The sequence below is a fragment of the Vanacampus margaritifer genome, chromosome 7 (assembly GCF_051991255.1).
Source record: "Vanacampus margaritifer isolate UIUO_Vmar chromosome 7, RoL_Vmar_1.0, whole genome shotgun sequence".
In the NCBI taxonomy this organism is placed as follows: domain Eukaryota; kingdom Metazoa; phylum Chordata; class Actinopteri; order Syngnathiformes; family Syngnathidae; genus Vanacampus; species Vanacampus margaritifer.
Window position 1 is genome coordinate 23,129,015 of NC_135438.1, and position 14,300 is coordinate 23,143,314.

The 14,300-nt window shown below is 42.3% G+C and overlaps 1 long non-coding RNA gene across 1 annotated transcript; it reads left to right on the forward strand.

Annotated features, from left to right (window-relative positions):
• Positions 1 to 1,700: 1,700 nt before the first annotated feature.
• LOC144055475 (uncharacterized) lies at positions 1,701 to 12,660 on the forward strand. Its single transcript, XR_013294889.1, has 2 exons — positions 1,701 to 6,653; positions 6,701 to 12,660. It is a non-coding gene; the product is annotated as an uncharacterized LOC144055475 (long non-coding RNA).
• The last annotated feature ends 1,640 nt before the right edge of the window (positions 12,661 to 14,300 follow it).

Below are 14,300 nucleotides of genomic sequence, written 5' to 3' on the forward strand. Positions count from 1 at the left end.
CAGGTAAGTTGCTCATTCTCTGGCCCTCTGGAGCTCTGCGAAGTCTACGACACATCACACATCGGCGGATGAAAGAAGCAACAGTTCTGCTCATTCCAGGGATCCAGTACCCACTGGATTGGATTTGATTGATTATGAATCATTTTCCTTGGCATTTTACTTCATCGTGACAGTGATATATAATGAGTTTGGATACATGATGTTCCTTTGGAGTTACAAAAGGGTGTTTGAATGAGTCTTTGATATGTTTGTTATGTCGTGGGAGCTGGCTGCCGTTGTTCAACAATTTGATCTCCTTTCCATTTGTTTGTCCTTGCACACCCTTGTCAAGGTTGGCAAGGTTACATTGCCAGCTCTGGTCTGAGTGCTTCTGGCAGGACGTCATCCCAGCTGATACCTTGGTGACACATTTCCTGCAAGATCTTTTTCCCATTCAGTACGTATGGTGCCAAGAAGCCAAGGGGGTCATAAATGGATGCAACAGTAGATAAAATGCCTCGCCGTGTTGCTGGTTGTTCTTTTAAAGCATTGTCAAATCTGAAGCAATCATTTTCTACACTCCATAGAAGTAGGTTCTTTATTGTGGCAAGGTTTTGAATGTCAGGTCCTTTGTTGTTGTGTCCACAGCACACTCGGAAGGCGGTATACTTTGTAGAACAGCATCACTGTTTGAGATGAACTTATGGAGACAAAGCCCTCCTTGGTTGCATATTTACTCTTGTGCAAGTTGAATTGCCTTTTCAGCAGTGTTTGTGCTTGTGACTCCGTCATCCACATAAAAGTCTCTTTCCATAAATTCCGATCCAACTGGGTGTAAGTGACAATGTTCTTTGGCCAAGTACTTTAGTCCGTAATGTGCACACCCTGGCGCCGAAAAGATGTACCTTCATTCTATATACATGTGGCTTGTTATCTGTGTTGCCGTTTTTGTATTTCTCATCTTTGTTGAACTTTCGCTTTAAGTGTTCAAGTCTGATTTCTGCAAGCTTTTTGTTGTCAGGTAAGTGTCGCCTTTGTGAATGGTAGAGGCATCCCACAGTGTCCTTGTTTATTTTTCCTTATTCCTTCCTTGAGCCTGTTCAGGAAGATGAGATCCTCTTGTGAGACTTTTTTGTCACTTGCTTTAGTGTCCTTGAAATCTGACTCAAGCACATGAATCACATCCATGGGAGTTACATGTGGCAGTTCTTCTATTGTAACTTTGTGACACAAACTTGCTTCAGTTTTATTGAGTGACTGTGTGGAGCCACCCACAACACTTCACCCGAGATCTGTGCAGATTGCGTGTGGTTCAACTCGTCCCTTTGGTAAGCTACCATTTTTTTCCCGTTAGCACACTAGGCCGCTCTGACCGCCTGGGTAACTCGGCTGTAGCCTGCATTTTGCTCAGTTCACATAACTGACGTTCTTTACGTTCAATTTCGTCCTTTAATTCTTGTCTTGACATGCCTTCTGTATTTGTGATGTGAATTGCAGTCTGTGCGGCGGCCGTACGGAAAACGCACCACGGCGGTTCCGCAGTCAGTGTGAATTGGACGTTAGACTCCATTAGTTTTCAATGAGTTGGCAGGCTACCAGCCGGCCTACCCATAATGCACCGCGCTGCCGAGATGCGCACTGGACTATATGCCACGCAGGAGGCGGAACTTCCGACTTCCGGGTTTTTACCCATTAACTTTGTTTCTGTTTCCGGTTTGCGATCTGTGGGCCGCGTCCCAGTACTTGTGCTTTCTCCTTTGTGCCCTTCGGTTGCTCGTTACCGTTGACGGGTGCGAGGCTGCGAATGTGTAGTGTCTGTCTCAGTGTCCGAGGCATTTCAGATAGCCAAGACGCCCTCCCGCCTATAAGCGAGTGTGCGCGGTTGGGGGGCGCAAGGGTGGGGGGGCAAGTGTTGGAACGCGGCCAGCAGTGGCCGGAAATGGTGCTGATGTGTAAAACCCGGAATTCGGAAGTTCAAAGCATCTACCCCATACCACGTAATATGTGGAGCACAATGGCAATGAACGCTTTTATTTTGAAGTTGTTCCCGGAAGCGTTTTGCCAGTTGCGGTGCAATGGATAAATTGACTCGTCCTGCGGAATGTGTGTCTGCCGTTCTTATTGCTGATGTAGCGTGTCGCTGTGTTGCGTTTCAGAACACTCTCCGTGAGGAAAAATACACAAGACTCTTTGGGGAGCGACTGGTGATTGCCCCGTTTATTCCCACACTTCCCGCCCCGTTCTGTCATTGTCAATGGGGAGACGTTGGAGACCCACCAATGGCGGGAGATCCGTAACAATGGTGACGGGGCGAAGGCCCAGGTATTGTCTAAAATGACAAACTGCCAAACTATCGCCCACAACTCCCTATCATATGTAGACCACCGGTGTTTGACTGCTGTGAGAGAGTGGCTACCATACGCGACCACTCTCTCCCGACCATCGGCGTATTGCCCCAGTCACTGCCTCGACCGCCACCTGTGAAGAATCGGTATGAAGAATGAAATGGTGGGAGAAATCTGGATGCCTCATGATAGGCTCTAAACAAAGAGTATCCTGAAGGAAGTCAAAAGACACCTGGCACTCGGAGGTCCATAGGAATGGTGCATCCTTCCCTGTGAGCTGACAGATGGGGGCAGCGCGCTGGGCACAACCCCTCAGAAATATCCTGTAGTAAGAACAAAGACCCAGGAAGGCACATGCCTCAATAGCATAAGACTTCACCATGTCTGCGTTTTTGGGGTCTGGATACAGCCCCTCAGCAGACACATGACCAAGGAAAACAACGTGGTCCCGGGCAAAGTAGCACTTCTTCGCATTCAGCAGCCCCCACCGGGGAGAAAACCTCTTCAAGCGCCGATAGGCGCTCTTCGAACGTCTTACTGAATATTAGTATATCGTCAAGATAGACCATGCAGATATGCCATGGCAGCCCCTTTAACACAAACTCCATAACCCGCTGGAATGTCGCTGGTGCATTGGTGATTCCAGAGGGCTCCAGCCAAGGCATCCAGTGAATCATCAACCCGAGGCAATGGATGAGAGTCTTTAAAAGTCACTGCATTAAGACCCCTATAATCCACGCAAAATCGCCATGTGTTGTTCTTTTTTTAAACAAGAACTACAGGAGATGACCATGGGTTGCAGCTCTCCTCAATTACACCCTCCTCCAATAAGCGCTGCACCTGTCTATTGATTTCTTTACGATTGTCTGGGGAGGTACGATACGCCAGTTGGTTCATAGGGGGTGGCCCCCGTTGTTGATGTGACGTTTGATCAAATTAGGGTTGGTCACCCCACCTCGAGCCTGGCTGAACACGCCCCGATGCTTCCCCAGCAGGACCTGCAGCAGCTCTGATCATCTGACAACAGCACATCAGCTACATCTAGCAAGGGGGCATTCCCTACTTCAGAACCGAAGCACTCTGCAGGGGTAAGTATGTCACATTCGTTAACATGGTGGAAGACCCCTAGATGAGAGCCAGAGTGTAATTGGTCAATTGGCTATTGGTCTGTTGGATTAAGTAGCCGCGCCACAGTGCACCCATTATTCACAGGCGCTACTGAGCACGCCACTACTAGTCCCAAACTTTCACGTACATCGGGTTTTACATAACCTAGATAGGTGCCAAGGGGTGGTCCAACAATGTCGGAGGGTGGGAGGGGGTTCTTCGACCTAAACCGGAACAATCATTTCACTGAAAGGAGGAACCATAACGTCAACATGCATGGAAACATTACAACATGTTGGAATAAAGTCTGTTTCCTGGAGGAGAGGAATGTTGACGTCCCCGATAATGAGTAACTTGCGACACATCCATGCGACACGGCATTAGTCTATCGCTTGAAATCAAAACCCAGCAAAATGGCTTGTGTAGCCCCCCGCACAACATACACAATTTGTTAATAGGATTTGGCCCTCAGCATTATAGGAAGTGTCACAGTACCTAAGGTGTCCATCAGTTGTCCATTCACTGCACGTGCAAACATGTACTGTGTATTCAAAACACATTTACGCAAAGTTGGGATGGACATTTTGAACTCCTCCGAAATAAGTGAAACATTAGAACCGGAATCTATTAACACATTCACATCAACACTTTCGACGGTCCCCCTAATGTAGGCAGTAGGCTCCGACTCACCCACCAAACAGGCTCTTAAATCTCTCACCTCCATCTGCAGGTCGTCCATCCTCGAAGAAAGTTGCTTCAAGGCATGGACAAGCTTTTCTGTTGCATTCACATTGCAGTCCACAACACTCTGAACAGATGAATGAAGGGACACCATGACTGTAGGTTGTGGGATGGAGTAGGGCGACGGAGCTATGCCTACTCTCAGCGCTTGTCTTGCGCGTTCACAACATCCCGCGATGATCAAGGCCTCATCCACATCCGTGGCCTCTTGCTTGTGGCACTTAGCCTGAAAGGCAGGGTCAAGACCAGCAAGAAAACACCTGAAAGTTTCGCCATTCCTGGCAGCCCGGTCATAATCCGGAAAAGCTTCGGCCAGGAGTCTGGAAACATCAGCTGCATACACATCCAGACTCTCATTTGGCTGGCGGGGCCGTGCATTGATAAAATAGGAGGAACTGCTTCTGTCCAAAAGCCTCTTTCAACTTCTCCTTAACTCGCTCATAGTCACACTGGACCTCTGGCGCCAAACTGTCTCACAGCAGAAAAGCCGCGCCGTCCAGCCTTGTAGGGAGGCGACTTACTAACGTAGCGACGTAACTCCCGCGCGCGGACGGCAGCCTCAAGCTTCTCGCCGTCCCCGCGAAACTCTCACCTCAGTCACGCCGCCAGTCCACGGGGTAGCACTCGCGTAAAAATCTTCCTCCATGTCTACGTCGACACTTCCGCGTTTCAGTCCTCCTAACATGCCGCTCCAAAGCAGTACCGCTAACCGGCTAGCCGAGTAGAAAGTTCTGTAGATTCCGGAGAGAAAAGGTTCCACAAAAAAAATTATTGCAAGAAACACACACGATTCCCACCGCTGCCACCAATGTAGCATGTAGCGTTTTGGAACACTCTCCATGAGGAAAAATACACAAGAACTTGTACTGTCTTTGGGGAGCGACTGCTGAATGCCCTGTTTATTTACACACTTCCCTCCAAAAACTATTCTCCTTCCCCCTCGCCCCGCTCTCACGTCATCATCCCGCGACCTTCCTTTTAACGCTTACACTAGCGTAAACAATTGCGACCAAAGTCAACAAAACAACTTTGTACAGAAGTCACGTTTGATCGCCAATTAAGGGCACTAGAAGAAGACTTAATTACGCTGACATTGCATTGCACAGTGCCTGTTGCCAGTGTTTAGGGCGTCTTCAGTGTTAGCGTGCTAACGGTGCAGCGGAGTCATCAGACTACTTTTAAAAGGCAGTCTAATCGACGTGATGATTTGCACACTTTGATGCTGACAGCCAGAGACACAGTTGCCGTTCCTAGAGATCAGTTTAATAAACCGAGCTCACTCACTTGTGCAGTTGGCGGTCGGCAAAATCACAACTGTGGTTACTTTGTCTCACAGACCAAAAACTACTCAACTTGGAATTTGGGTTCCAGGTGGCGGAGTGGTACCGTCACTTGCCTTCGATGCAGGTTGGTTTGGGTTCGCTTCCTGTTTGTATGTGTGCGTGTTTGTGTGAGTGAGTGGGAACTCCCCCCCAAAAAAAACTCAACTCGGAATTTAATTTCATACAAAGTGCTGTACATGGAGTATGAAGACATTTAACATTTTCTATGCATATTTTTACTGTTTATGAATCTACTTATAGTATATAGATGCCATATAACTGTGATAATGGTTGTGTGAAATATATTGGACATATAACTGTATTGTAATGAATAACACTTTTCACTCCCTTCCAGCTGGTGAGATAGGAATGCACATGGGAGGCATGTTCTCAAGTTCTCAGGTTGATAACACTGTGGGTCTGAGGGAGTCTCGGTCGCATGGTAGTACCTGTCTAATCATATATTTCCGGTTTTGGACGAAACTGGAGTAAACATGTCAGTAAATCACTTGTCTGTCTATTATAATTGCTAACCCTTTGTCCAGCCTCAGAGGAGGAGTATGCTTTTTTCATCTATAAAGCGACTGTGTGTTTTCATATGGACACACTCGAGGCTTAACATCACCTTTGAATGTAAGCATGTCTTGTGTCTTTTAGGAGCTCCTAAAATAAATCTTTTGCAAAAGAAGCTTCTTCATCAGATCTCATCTGCAATTATTTCGAACACGCAAAGATTACATTTAATATAGTAATCAAATAATACCTTCAAATGGTGACCCTCGACGGCGACAAATTGGGACGTTTTTGCAACAGCTGTGATGATCTTGGACAACTGAATTTCTAAATGCGCAAATATTAACAAGGTGAGTGGACAAATTATCCACGTAGAGAAATTCTGTTTGTTTGGGATTACTCAGAGCTGCATTACGTCCGTACCAAATTGTATTTGAGATCTGTGAACAAGTTAGGGGGGTTTCGTATTTGTTATGGAGGGACGCGAAAGTCCTCGATTTTGAAAATTACTACGACATTGAACCATGCATGGGTTGGCCCGTTGAATACGGAAGTGACGTCAAGTGGGAGCGCTCCGCCGTTCGGAAACGGCATATGAGATTTGTTCCGCGGTGGAATAGGCTGTCTTGTTTTTATTTTTATTTTTGTATGAAGAAGCCGCTCGTGGGATATAATTCACATTGGAAGTGAGAGCTATGAAGAAGCCGCTCGTGTGATATAATTCACATGGGAAGCGAGAGCTATGAAAAAGCCGCTCGTGTGATGTCATTCACATTGGAAGCGAGAGCTGTGAAGAAGCCGCCCGTGAAGATCCGGATAAGTATTTATTAAGTCGCGCAAAAAAGATATTTAATTTCTGTTTCGTTTTTTCTTTTTCTTTTTTTCAAAAAAAAAAACATATATATATATATATATATATATATATATATATATATATATATATATATATATATATATATAATAATTTTTTGGGGGGATTAATGAGAATAGTTTTGATCTGTTCTATTGTAGTATCATAAGTGAGACGTCACTGACTTTATAAATATTATAACGACTAAATTACTACATATAATGGACGACATTTTTGACCGAGACTCAGGGTGGTTTGATTTGCATAAACTTCCGGTCCATACTCAAAGCTTGTCGCTAAGCGAACAAGTCACGGCCGCAACGCTCGTCATGGCTGAAGCGCTGCCACCACGGCGACGGCGGAAGATGAAAAATCTTTTAAATGAATGGATGCGGACTAATTGTGATAAAGGTTGGTTCCCACCGTTAAAATCTGAGACATGTCTGATTGCATTAATGAAGTCTATAGAAGTTGATTGTGTAAACAGCGCCAGATGCTGATTACCTCCGTGAAAAACACATCTATAGTTTCTTCGAATGGAAGAAAAGTTAGACGGTGTGGGGTCGTGAACCAAATGTTGGTTTGTGCTAGAATGTTAGCGTTGGGTAGCTCTGTGAAAGTTGCGCGGATGGCAGTGTTAAGTGAAGTTAAGTGAAAGGAGGACTGAGTTTGTTGGAAGGCAGGTATTTTGTGTCTCCAAAAATGAGCGAGATAAGATAGGATGTATATGAATGGCGTTTTGTAGGAAAAGGAAAAGAGTAGGTTTCAATGGAAAAGAGGTGGAAAAATTTCCTCTCTCTCCAGTTTCTCTGTCCTCAAAAAAGGGTGAAAAAAAGAATGGTAGCAGGAAATCTGCATATTTTGAAAGGATGGGGGCCGTGAGCTGCTGTTTTAAGAAGGTGGTGATTTGTACTGTTGTCTGTTAAAATTAAATTAAACTAGATAAAAAGGACAGGGGAGTGTGTATGATAAGCTTTTCTTCCGCCCCCCCTTCTCTCTCTCCTTTTTGTCTCCTGTGGGGAGGGGGGTGTGATAAGTTTATTCCTCTCTCCCATTGTCTCCATTTGGGGGACTTGTAGTCTGTTGTGTGTGAATAGCAGGGATCTTCTAATGCTAATCTGTTAAAATCAAATTGTTCCTGTTAAGCAGAAAGATATAGAGGTCTAGATGATAACTACAGGCCACTATCATATTATTTTAAAATCAGATCTGTGCTTTTTATAGTTGAATGAGTAATAAAACCAAATTTTAATATAGTTGAATAAGTAATAAAACCAAATTTTAATTGAAATAGACTTTTCATTTTTGATTTTTTGATTTCCCCTGCATCTCTGATAACTTATTCGTAGGTGTGAAAATGATTTAACCTTTGTCCTTATCTGAGTCCCATTCTAGAAGTCTGGAGAGGACTTTCCTCCAAGTGTCCAGGGTGACTGACAGCTGTCACATTTTCTTAAATTTGAGGTAACATATAATAAAGAAGAAGTCTATGGTAAGACATATGCGTAAATATAGTAATACTACTTGCTATAGTGTAGTGAACATATTTAAATAAAACTACAAAATACATATTTTTTGAGAAAATTATTATTTTTAATTATAACAAGCATATAAATCTCTTGCTGTGATCTCATCTCCCTCTGTCTGTTCCGAGTGTATAAGTGTTTCAGGCAGGTTCAATCTTTGACGAGAGGTGTTGTTCTTGGGTGTCTCCAACGTGCTGGAATAACCTGGCTGTTGGGCACAGAGTGGACGGCGAACTGAACAATGGTCACTTTCGGGGGGGGAAGTGATCACACGGACTGCGATAAGGACGGTATACTGCAAATCCGCTCGCCATGAGACTGTTCAATGACTCTTATGAATTATCTGAGCAAAATGTCCATCAACTCTTTGAGCAGACATCTCAAACTCTCATCACAGCCGTCCTGGTGAAACTGTCAGGGGTCTCCAGTGACAGCTATGGCCTGCTTTGAACTTTGCCCTGCATAAACTGCTATCAACAAGGACAGGAAGGAATATGAACTCCAGTGTGGACTCAAAGTTCGAGTCATCTGAGATCGGCCTTTGAGTCATATTTTGGTCTGTTTGGATACAGTTTGCACTCTGTACTGTGTCGGAAAAGGAGATGTGATCTATAGCAACGCAGTTTCGGAAATTGAGAACGGTTTATGTGAATTAGGGTAGTATAAAATTTATTCTAATCTTTAATACTATATTTTCCGTTGTTTGATGCTTGTTGAATTTGGTCTTCTAATTTTTTGCCCATTTTCCTTTTGAATTTTAGCTTCTGGATTGGACTCAGATGTGGAACACTTACGGCGAATTTGCTGGTTAAAATTTTAATTTTTTATTTAGGTCGCAGCACTGATTTTAATTGGGTCATGATCTGCAAAGTTGCCTGCTGTGTTGTACAAGCCCCACTACTCTGTAAAAGAGGTGAGGATAATTAGCATTTTAAGATTACTTTTGGTTTATTTGAAGTAGGTATTCTGATCTTTTATCTTATTTTATGGTTTGTTTCTTTTTTGTTTTATTTTTTCCTCACTCTGTGTTGCCTGGACAGGATTCAAATTTGCGCCTCCAAGGGCTTTTTGTTTTTATGAATTGTTGCAAGCTAAGCAGGATCTGCTCCTGTAGTCTTGGTGTTGGCCAAATTGCCCCAATTTGGTTTTTATTATCAACAGGACACAAGGTGTCAGTTTTTTTCCCTTTTTGAAGCAGCAATTTGTAAGCGGCTGCAGTTTTCACATTCAGGTCTGAAATGATCAAAATTGATCTTTATCAGATGAGGGAGTCAGTTACTGGTCTGTCTGTGTGTGTCACGAAGGAAGGTATGCACACAAACAGTTCATGTTGAATTAAATCAATATAAGACTATAAGTTAGTCTGAATGAGGTGATACTTCTATAGTATGTGAGTGAATTAATTCACAGATGGAGAATTGAAGTGTTCGGATTTTGACCATGGGAGGAAAAGTAAGTGCGGGCGAAGACAACTCATGGTGAAAATAAGGTAAGTATATTCAATTTCAGAAACAATTGAAAAGTATAATTTCTAGAGCCCATGGAATTTGCCATTTAGTTGTGGAAGGAACATTGGGACACCTGGTGGACATTATTTTATGAGACAAGTTGTAAAAATGAACTGCAGGACTGCAGTGTTTATTAAAGGTATAAATATATATAAATCTCTTCTCAGACTGTTTATGGCCCGGCCGGACATGAATAGTTCTGAGTTAAGATGATGTTGTTTTTAAATGATTTACACTGCTATAATAAAAACCAGCGTAAAAAATACAGAAATTTGATGTATGATAAAAAGTACATTTATGCTAAATCTACAATAGTAAATATCATGGTAAAATATTTGATTAATCATTATCTACTATTATAAGGGCTTCTTAGGAATATTGGATTAGACGAACCCATTTGAAAAAACAAAAACTTCATAAGATATAAAAAGGCTGGACTCCTTTTGAGGGTCATAAAAACAGGCTGTTTCCCGCCCCCAATGTTCCGCTGGGGAGTCACTCGTTGAGAGGCCCCCGGTAATTAAAGAGACAGTGTCTACATTCTCTAAGCTAACAGATAACCAACCAGAAGTTCCTTCAAAAATAAATGATTGTGAATATGTGTGGTTGAAAGTAACTAAACGGAAATGGTCTTGTCCTCGTTGGCTAGGTCCATTTAAGGTCAAGGAGCGTACATCCTGTGTGGTGCGCTTGTATCGAAAAGGGGATACTTGGTATCACCTCTCATCTACAAGGCCGGCTGATTCTGGTTCAACACTGCCACCAAGGGCAACCATCTGATGATCTACGCCCACACCAGTTGGAGCCATCTGACGGATCCAATACACGCCGTTTCCATTGTCTACCTGACAAGCTGTCCAAGGAGGGAAGCTGCAGCGGGGGAGGTCCTGGAAGGAGATTCATTGTAGTGCCTTTTCCATGGGCAAAGCTGGCCAAGTGTCAATCTGCTGTTTGAAAGGGGGAAAATCACTCAATGGTGATTTGAGTCACATGCCCCTTTTCATCAATTCACAAGGATAGAGTCACACTGGGAATGAAGTCCCGTGACCTTTCCTGCGATCTCTGGCAGTGAGCCAGGGTTCGGAAAAAGGCTGAAAACGCCACTAAAAAAAAAGAAAAAATCAACCAACGACTGACAAACATCCTTCTCCTTCGACAAAATAACTTCTTCTCAAGATGGCTTCGATGAAGAACTCTGCTACTAATTGCTGCATTGTGACGATTTTTCTCTTGTTAATTGTTGTGCCATTTTGTTTTTTCATGAAACCCCTTGATGTGAGTTTGAATACAACACATCGTGATAAAAGAAATGTTGTTTCTCTTAAAAATTCCAAGGATAATGAACTGGGCGTATAATAACTCAATTGTCCTGACCGTTGCTCCTAACACAAACACATCTGTCAAACTCCCCATTAAATCTTTGAAGGGATTTAGTAGTGGGGGGCCGACGAAGGGGGGCCTTTGGCTCAAGTACTGGTGGTATTTGACAGGTAGTGTTTTACGACTGGACTGGAGCACCTTCATTACCACCCAAAGTGGCCGATACTGGCCGTCAGGTTCCAGTGGGGAGGCAGTTTATTTTGCCAAGAGAGTAACATTGAGAAGAATGGGACATCAATTCGAATTAACTTTTGTTCTTCCTGAAGGTAATATCCGGCCACCTAATGTAACCATAAATAACACCTTTTGTTATGGCCTAATGCTGTGGGCATGGTTCTCTGGAACTGATCCCTATTTTCCAATTTTAATTTGCATTGATAAAACTATGAGTAAGACAGAACAACCTAAAATGACTAAATCAGAATCGTATAGCCCTTGATATGTTACTTGCAGAAAGGGGTGGTGTTTGTTCAATGTTCGGAGAACAATGTTGTACTTTTATTCCTAATAACACTGCACCGGATGGAAGTTTAACCAATGCCATTGAGGGACTCCGAACACTTAATAAAAAAAATGAAAGAGCAGTCCGGTATCGATACGTCAATTTGGGATAACTGGATGGATGTTTTTGGAAGATATAAAAATTTGGTTTTAGCTTTTTTGACAACTTGCGGTTGTTGCTGTATTCCTTGTTTGAGATCGTTGTGCACGCAGCTTATTGCCACAGCCATTGAAAAGCAAGATTTACAAAACAAGTCGTCTTATATGATGGTTGAATCTGTAACTTCTAAAGCTATGACCGCGGTGGCGACATCAGATGAAGATCCGGCTGGAATTTTTCTCTAGACTATTTCTAAGGGGTTTAATGTCTTATTTTGAACAAATATATTTTGTTCATTGAGGGACTGAAGACATTTAACATTTTCTATGCATATTTTTACTGTTTATGAATCTACTTATAGTATATAGATGCCATATAACTGTGATAATGGTTGTGTGAAATATATTGGACATATAACTGTATTGTAATGAAAAACACTTTTCACTCCCTTCCAGCTGGTGAGATAGGAATGCACATGGGAGGCATGTTCTCAAGTTCTCAGGGTGATAACACTGTGGGTCTGAGGGAGTCTAGGTCGCATGGTAGTACCTGTCTAATCATATATTTCCGGTTTTGGACGAAACTGGAGTAAACATGTCAGTAAATCACTTGTCTGTCTATTATAATTGCTAACCCTTTGTCCAGCCTCAGAGGAGGAGTATGCTTTTTTCATCTATAAAGCGACTGTGTGTTTTCATATGGACACACTCGAGGCTTAACATCACCTTTGAATGTAAGCATGTCTTGTGTCTTTTAGGAGCTCCTAAAATAAATCTTTTGCAAAAGAAGCTTCTTCATCAGATCTCATCTGCAATTATTTCGAACACGCAAAGATTATATTTAATATAGTAATCAAATAATACCTTCAAGCAAAAATCAGTAACGGAATAAAGACAGGTAAAACAAAAATAACACATTAATTAAACCCATCAATTAATAATTATCTTATGTGGGTAAATGAATAAAATAACACAAGTAGGTAAGTAAATAAGTAAATACAATAAATAATAACTTAATAACAAAATACAGCAGGCACCATAAAACATTAAAACAATGATGAGTCAACATGCTAAGTCAAACGCCAAGGAACAAAGATGTGTTTTAACAGTGGGTAGAAGGGGAGGTTGCCTAATATCTAATGGAAGGTCATTCCAAAATCCATGGGGAGAGATTTGTCTAAAATCTCCCTCACTTTCTAGAGAGGAAAATAATGTGTCGTTAAGCACAATTTAAATTTAAGTAAAAAAAAATAAAAAAAATAATAATATATATATATATATATATATATATATATATATATATATATATATATTCGATAGCTGCATCACTAGAGGGGACTGCAGCCCACAGTGCTATACTGTTCTATACAAAAAATGGATAATGAAAGAGATGACCTGACACTTGGGGAGGACTGGCCCTCGGGAATTTCTCAAATGCCCAGTCCATCCACAGCGACGAATCGAATAGTAATTAATGGCTTGATGTCGGTCGAACAAAAAATCAGCACATTGGACACTGCACCACCGCTTCCCGGAAAAAGTTCCGGCTCAGGATTTTTTTCTACTTTAAGCCCAGTTAACTGATGATTTGTTGTTTTATTTTTGTCACCATGAAACACCGTACATCACCAAATCACCGTCGGTCCAAATCACCGTAAGACTTGAAAAATAATACAATCCATGCAAACAATAATCAAATCTATGTACATGTACAAATGCATAAATACTAATAAACAAATTATTAAGCAACCAATACAAAATAAGGAAAATCCTCAACGCTGCGCAACAAACTTTTCCAGCGTCCGTACGCTATTAAAGGTCCCATAGTATGAAAATGCACTTTAGTGGGGTTTTCTATCAATATGCATCCCCGGCCTGTCTACAATCCAACCAGGTATGAAAAAAGTCTGTCTACGACTTCTTTAGCTTTCTCCTCCTTTCTAAAATGTGTGCTTCAAACGGCAAATTAAACTTCCGTGACTTAGTGACGTCAAAAAGACACGGAAATGCACTCGACCCAGCCCCTTCGGGTTAGTGGCACCACCTCTGGTAGAGGTTTGTCACGCCCACTGAAATTCAAGAAGCTGGCTACGCCTTTCTTTTTCTCTTTTTCTCCGTGGAGAGGGGAAACAATTATCAGGAAAAAGTGCTTCGTCACAAGTCTTTGAGAAGACAGTGGATTAATTTTATTTTTGAAGGACGTGTACCGACATCATTTCTCAAAGGACTGTTTTGTTAGTGAAAGCCTGTTCAGAGCTGGATTTGCAACACGTTTAAAATTAATGGATCGGTCCCAACAGTGTGACACGACTGCAAACGGGAAAGATGTAAGTTTAACATTTTGGATTTAGCCCTTCTTCCTACCCTTTTTAATAAGAGATGTGCACCTTCTACCATATTACTGGTGTATTTTTAGTGCCTAAAGTAGG